Here is a 7,764-nt window from a genome sequence, read left to right as displayed (position 1 = left end):
AAATATAGTTCTTTAGGCTACCTTTAAGGACATAAGTTTATACATTGCCTATAGCCATTAAAGAAAAAAAAAAACAATACCTATTGGAGTTGCGTAAAACTCAGAGGAAACACAAGATATATGAGAGTGTCAGTAAGATAATTTCTGTTGGTAGACGTGTTTGAGACTACACATATATTTTAGTTAATTTCTAAAGTTTCCAACCCTTATAATTCTGTTATATCATAAATCTGTCTGTTTGAAGAACACTATGGAATTGTAGTTCTCAGTACTGAGAATCTTTTATTTTTCCTTTTTATCAAACTGGGTCAACTTGACCTGGACTGATTAAACGCTAGAAACAGAGCGATTCAAATAAGTCTTGGGCTGCACATTGCTGTTCTTGCAGACTCTTTAGTGTCTGATCTTCTCTCACAATTTTTTGATATCAGATGGATTTCTTTATAAATACAAAGATTTCTAAAGTTAATTCTGCCAAAAGTGTGACCCCCAACATCTAGTCTAATAATTGAATTCCAAGGAGCATTATGTCAGATGCCATTATAATTGATAAGACAAAAATACTGCATGCAAATAGTAACAAATCCATGTAGTTTTAAAGGTGTTGCCTTTCTGTGGTCATGCAAATGTACTGCGATAACATTTGTCTTGGAATGCTCATTTAATGATGTGCTAGAAAAAATTAAGTAGCTAACTGTGTGTTTACTCCATGCTGGAACAAAGGTACCTGGGATATTGAATTGCTTGTGATGAGAATGGTTTAGAACAGTTGCACTTTTCTCAACTTAGTTACTAAACTTTAGTGGACAAGGTCACTTAACAGGAAGATGATGTTATGCTAACACTCATTATAGCATATAATACATGCATGCCATTTTAAATATACTTGGGTAGAGAAACATTTCAGGGTCATACTCATAACCACATATTCAAATAAATTGCTACCACTCCATTGTCCAAAGTATTTAAGTTTCTCCTGAGATAGAGCTACAGAAATTCTTAAAATTATATAGTTTCTTGTGTTTCTCAATATCATGCATCGTCTCAACACTAATTTTAAGAAAATAAGAAATTCATGCGTGGATTTTACTATTGAAATATATCACTTTGTGGTGATGACTCGGATAGTTTGGTTGTTTTTGGAAAGCTGATTGATCTATTCATCACAGGCACAATGTTGGGCACTGGTGGAACTTTGCTGAGGATAACACCCACATAGTTCATTGAACATGGAGAAGTCAAGCTGAACTTCACCATTATTATTCTGGTCTTCTTGGTTTGGGAAGGTACCCTGAAAACTACCTAAAAAGAAATATGGACATCAACCTAGTCATAAAATCTTTGACCTACAATCTGTCCTGCCTATAAAATATGCCAGGACAATGGTGCCATGGACCTTGTGGGAATAGCCAACCATTTTCTGATTTGACTTAAAGCCCACTACATGAGAAGAAACCCATACCTGTCACTGCTTGGGTGAGTAAGAACCAGGGTCTAGTTAGAACAGAGACACGGTATAAAACCAAGCCTTCCTGGTATGTGTTTGGGGGAAGTGGATTAATATATTACCCCCAGTGAAATTCTGCTATATTCATAGATCAATGCCTAATTCAGTCATCATCACAGCAGCTTCACAGCAGAGGGTAGTAACAGATGCCGAGATCTACAGCCAGACATTATTCATAGTGCATAAATGTGATATGTCTGTAAAATCCCTCTCCTCTGAGCTCTGGAAATCTTGGGGTGGGGGAGAAAGATTGTAAGAGCTGGAGGGGATGGAAGAGAGCAGAAGAAAAGGCCCTTTGAATCAACTAAGCAAAGCACAGTAGAGCTCCCAGGGTTGTAGCAAGCAAAGTGCCTGCATGGGTCTGCACCTAGCCCTTTAGGTCTATATTCTAGTTATTAATTTAGTATATTTATTATATTACTGACCATAATAATGATAGGTCTTAGACCCTTGTGTCCACTTTTGGGAGTCCTTACCTCTCGCTGAGTTATTTTATCAAATGCTGATATGGTAGTTTTTGCTTCATCTTACTATATTTTATTTTGTCATGTCTGGTTGTGATCTCTCAGAAGTCAGTTCCTTTCTATTAACAGACAGAATGGGAGTTGACCTGGAGGGATAGGAAGGGGAGGGAAGGGGAGGGGAGAGGAGGGGAGGAGAGGGGAAGTTTGGAGAAACTGAGAGTAGAGGGAGGAGAAGTTTTAGAATATATTGTAGGAGAAAAGAATCTATTTTCAATAGCAGGGGGAACATGTAAAAGTAAACAAAACATTGTTTTTTGATATGCCTCTAAACATGAACACAATACACATATTTGTAAAAAAAATTCCAGGTTCATATGCAAATGAGATAAAATTATAATGGTCATTGTCTATGCCAACTTAAGTTGAATGATAGCGAGGATAACCAGGCAACTGATATACCATGGTGTCTTGTTGTATCTGCGAAGGTGTTGCTGGACATAGTTAGCATTTGATAGGCAGGCTGGGTAAAGAATATCCTACTCTCTGCACCCCAGTTGAGGAAAGGCTGCATAGTATCTGTTAAGGCTTGAGGAGAACAAAATAACCACACATAAACACATTCTTGCACCTTTCTGAAAGTGCCTGTCATTTTCCTACCATTGATGAGATTTACCAACTTTCAAAGACGTACAACTTTCTGTGAGGCTGTCCTCTGAACATGATATAATTCTCTGGACTGTGGTAACTGAAGTTGGAAGAGTTGTTGCCAACTTCCTTACTAGGATTGTAGACCTTGTGAATGGAGAATGGGAGAGAGATGTATGAATCCTCTCTCCGTGGCTCTCATTACAGATGTGATATAACTAGGTGTTTGGTGTTTCAGCTGCTTTGATATCAGTGCTGTCATAGTTTTAACCTGAAATTATGAGCCAAAAAGAGAATATTTCACCCCCATGTTGCCTTCTTAGACTATCACCACCACACAGGAAAAAAAAGAAAAAGAAAAAAAACCCTATTCTTTCTTTGGCTTCTGGGAGAGAAATCATCTAGGGTATATTTCTGATTTTGTGGTCTTCAAGATGAAAATGAAATAATCCACTGGATGTGTTTGCTTGTTCAGCTTACAGAAGGACAAAATCCTATTTTATTTGTCATGGGCTCTTCATTGCCTGAGCTAATTCTAATAGTAAATCTCCTCCTTTGTTTACATGTTATGTAGGTGTGCATGTATTCATGCAGTATCTGCCACTTATTTATCTCTATCACATATTTTGATAACTTTCTAAAATCCATCATTTATCTCTGTATCTATCTCTTTATCAATCTCTGAATCTATCTATCTATCTATCTATCTATCTATCATCTATTTTTATCTATCTCTGTATTTCTGTATCTATCTCTGCATCTATCTTTGTATCTATCTATCTATCTATCTATCTATCTATCTATCTATCTATCTATCACTTATGTATCTCTGTACCTCAGTATCTCTGTATACCTGTATCTCTGTATTTCTGTATCTCTGTATCTATCTGTCTATCTGTCTATCTATCTATCTATCTATCTATCTATCTATCTATCTATCTATCTATCCATCATTCTATCACATACCTATCTACTATCAACCTACCACATAATTTGATTGTTTCTGATGATCCCTGATTCATTAACAACTGAAAATTTATTATCACATTCCCTGATGCAAACTAATGTAATGAAAACTAAAGTAAAGAAAAGTGATGTTTTCCTTTTTAAATTTGTCCCAGAATAAGAAAAATGAACAGTAAAAATACACTTTGGGAACTATCAGCACACCACTTATGCAAAGCATGAGCAGCCATTCACCAGTTCCATTATCTATACAATTTTATAAGCCTCTCCATTTTTATCTGTGTCATGAAAATTGACACGTGTCAGAAAAACATCACTTGGAATCCTAGGATGTATAGAAATACAGAAATATTTTGACTCTCTAAAATGTGGACACAACATAGCACTGTCCCATTAATTTTGTAACTTAGTATTTTGCATACAAAGCTCTGAATAACAGATTTAGCTGTACTTTGGTCACATTTTGTGGTTAGCGGCCTCTTGTATATTGCTTGATCTTATGTTGAAACAGCAATAAATTGGCAAAAGTTCTGAATTCAGGGTATAGGAATGATAATTTTATGTTTGCATGTATAGTTCCTTGGTGGTCTCTAATCTTGAGGGAAAGGGTATTTCTGTAAGCAAAGATAATCTGAAACAGATTACAAGGAAATCATCAGGAAAATAAACACGGTGTCTAGGATGACTTGAGAATGTCTATTAGTTGAGCTGAACTAGAAATGCGGTGGGGGATTGTTTGCTTTGGGGAGTTTTACACAGCTGGGCTTTTGTCTGTCTTGGTCAATGCTAGTCTTGTATGCAGCGTATCCTTTTCTTTCCCTGTGAGCTGGGATCTGAAGGAGGAACAACAAAGAGCACGATAAACACGCAGACCAGTTAAAATAAGCCCCAGTTAAGTTTCAAGAGAACAGGAAATGCCTTATGAAAAGCCCAGATGGAGTGGTCTTCATCTTTATACTGAATCTCTAATATCTTCATAGTCAAAATTACATTGTTTAATATACCACTAAGAGCATCTAAGTGTTGCTTAGGTTTGCAATGTAGGCAGAAAGATATTTGTCTATCTAGGGAATTGGGCCTTTAAGGTTTGCATTACCCCAGTACTTGCCCTGACAAAAACCATTTGATAAATGTTTTGTAGCTCCTTTTTTTAGTGATTTTGCAAGGCAAGTTATATATAGTACAGGGCTCATTCTTCTAGGACTGCTGACTTGCTATATAATAACATCATTCTATGTCAATGATTGCATTTTAGATCTAAATGTCAGTAAGGCTGTTAAGATTCTTTCTGCTTCTTAGCTAGTGAGTAAAACAGTGTCATTGCTCTGTAAACTATTGTATTTCTATAATAAGTTTCTACCCTCGTTTTCTGTATAGTTTAGTAAATCTAAGCAACAGAATTTGCATCCTGGGTATTTAAACTTCAATTATACTCATTTGATTGCAATTATAAAATTGGAGGTAAAAGTAAGGTTTATCTTGTCATAAGAAAAACCAATTATATAACATTTGAAATGTAAATAAAAAATATCCAATAAAAGAAAAAAGCAAATGAGTATTTTAAAGTTTGAAAAAGTACCAATTATTTATTCTGTCTAATGTAAAAAAAATTCTTCACTAGAATGTTCTGAGAGTTTTATCAACCAGAGAAAGCATGCCACAATTTAAAGGGAAAAAAGAGATGTAATCTTTGAGAGCAAGTATTCTTATTTTCTCCGGATCATATCATATGTGCCGATAAGTTTTTTTCATACACTTGATTATTTTTAACCTTGTTAATAGAAATTTCTCCATGAAGAATACTTTCAAATGATTTCTTAATATTGTGTTACACACACTTTATTTTGTTTGATATTGACTATTAGGGTTTTTTTACTAGTAGGTTATTAAGGAATACATCTTATTTTTATTAATAATCTTTTTTATTTAATTTTTTCTTGTTCACAATTTTCTTCCTTCCTTTCTTCCCTTCCCTTCCCTTCCTTTCTTTCTTTCTTTCTTTCTTTCTTTCTTTCTTTCTTTCTTTCTTTCTTTCTTTCTTTCTTCCTTCCTTCCTACTTATTCACTTTACATCCTGATGACTGTCCCCCTCCTGCTTACCCACTCCCACAATCCTTTGGCCATACCCCTTCCTCATCTTCTCTGAACAGGTTGAGGACCCCCTGTGTATCCCACCACCCTGGCACTGCAAGGCTCTGCTAATCTAGGCACTTTCCAGGCCAGGGAGAAAAATGCACACAAACTCAAGTCACACAAAATCCTTGTATTGCGTTAGAAGTAGTTACATATTCATCAGTACTAGCTAAGAAGCTTCTAGCAATTGATGGTTGCTGATAAAGAGATGATATCGTATACGGAAATTACTATGTAATTTGACCACGTTCATAGAGAGGCCCCATAGACAGTAGTATTTGTGCAACACAAATTGGAATAACAATAACAAAAGAAAAGAACAAGAAATTTGATGGGTAAGTAGGGTGGAAGGTAAGGATGAGTCTGAGAAGACAGTGAATATGGTTAAAAGGTATTGGATGTAAAATAAAAATGAAAGAAACATAAAAATAAATCAAGTATTTATTTAAAACAGCAAAAAATATTGTGAAAAATAATGAAAGATGTAGAAAGCATTATTTGTGAAAAATAATATTATGTAAAGGAAAAAAGATGAATAGACTATCTCCTATTTTATTTCCTCTTCTACACCATACATTCAATACATCCATGCATGCATGTTATATACAGAAGTAAGCACCCACATGTTCAGGAATGAGTTAGACATTGCAAGAAGTGTTAAGAGTTGTTCTCTCTGTCTTGTTATAGGAAATGGCCACTAACCCCAGGAGCACACAGAATTGACTCTTGGTAGTCTGTAGGTCACATTAGAGTAGTGGCCATTCACACTGCAAGTTTCCAATATGTAAGACACTTAAAAACAATACCTGTTTGTTTCTTATCCTAGATTTTTCTCTATTGCCCCAGCTATTTCAAACGTAATGTTTTGTTTGTTTTTGTTATTCTTATTGTTCTTTCCATCTTACAATTCGCAGATAACACTCCATCACTGAGGGAAGTCAGAGCAGCAGGTCAAAGCAGGAGTCTGAAGCAGGAACCGCGGCAGAGACCAGAGAGGAACACTATTTAGTGTGGTTTGTTAGCTGTTGGTCTTTCGACATTTTATAAAACAAGGACCATCTGCCCAGGGATAACAGCCTAGCCTCGGTCACCTGACTTCAATCCTTAATTAAGGAAGTACCACCACAGACTTGCCTACAGGCTGTTTTGATGAAGATGTTTTCTGAATTGGCTTTCTCTCTTTCTAGATGATTTTAACTTGCGTTGAACTGACAAAAACAAAACAAAAACAACTAAAAACACCTCGAAAGTAATAATCACACTTTCTTCTCACTGTGAATCATTCTGAATGAACATGATTTCTATCTTTGCCAGACGAAGAAACTGAGAGATCACGTGGCACTGCTTGTTCCAAGCAGCACAACTGGTTACTGATGTCACAAATACTGCTGCCCAGAACGTCCCCACTCTCAAATCAACAGTATTGTTTCTTATTCTGTCCAAACTTGGCACAGTGAGGCACAGGGATTGAGAACAATGCAAGAAAATGTAGCATTATTTTCTGTCTTAGTAATGACAGAAACGGGGAGATATTTTTGTTCATGGTTGATATGGAGACTTGGCGTCTATCATAACATTTATTCAAGAGTTCAATACCCAAAAAGTGTTGGTCTGTTAGCATAGATGAAATTTCATTAAAATCTCAGACACAGATATAGCTATGTGTACCTTTGGAAATATTGGGTATATTTCCAAATAATGGAAAAGATCCATTGTTTCCTCAAACGTAAGAATAAAAAAGACCTCCACTGAAGGTCGTGTCATGCTATTGTATTGATTCTATTTCAGGTAAAGTGAAAGGAAAACAACTTCATTTAATTGAAGAAAAAAGCTATCATGGAAATATGACTGGCTTATTAACTGTAGATCTAAATTGCACACACCTGTGTGATCATTTCCTAGACAATTCTAATGAGTTAAATTGTTTATGCTCGGATTCTACAAATTACGGAAAGGTGTTTGCAAAGACAGTAAAAAGCAACTCATGATTCAGGGTAAATTCACATTTCGATTTAAAAGAGTGGTTTTCACATTCAATGACTTGGATAA

The sequence above is a fragment of the Rattus rattus genome, chromosome 7, assembly GCF_011064425.1.
Source record: "Rattus rattus isolate New Zealand chromosome 7, Rrattus_CSIRO_v1, whole genome shotgun sequence".
Classification (NCBI taxonomy): Eukaryota; Metazoa; Chordata; class Mammalia; order Rodentia; family Muridae; genus Rattus; species Rattus rattus.
The sequence above is the reverse complement of the archived record's forward strand: the minus strand, read 5'-3'. Positions refer to the sequence as shown.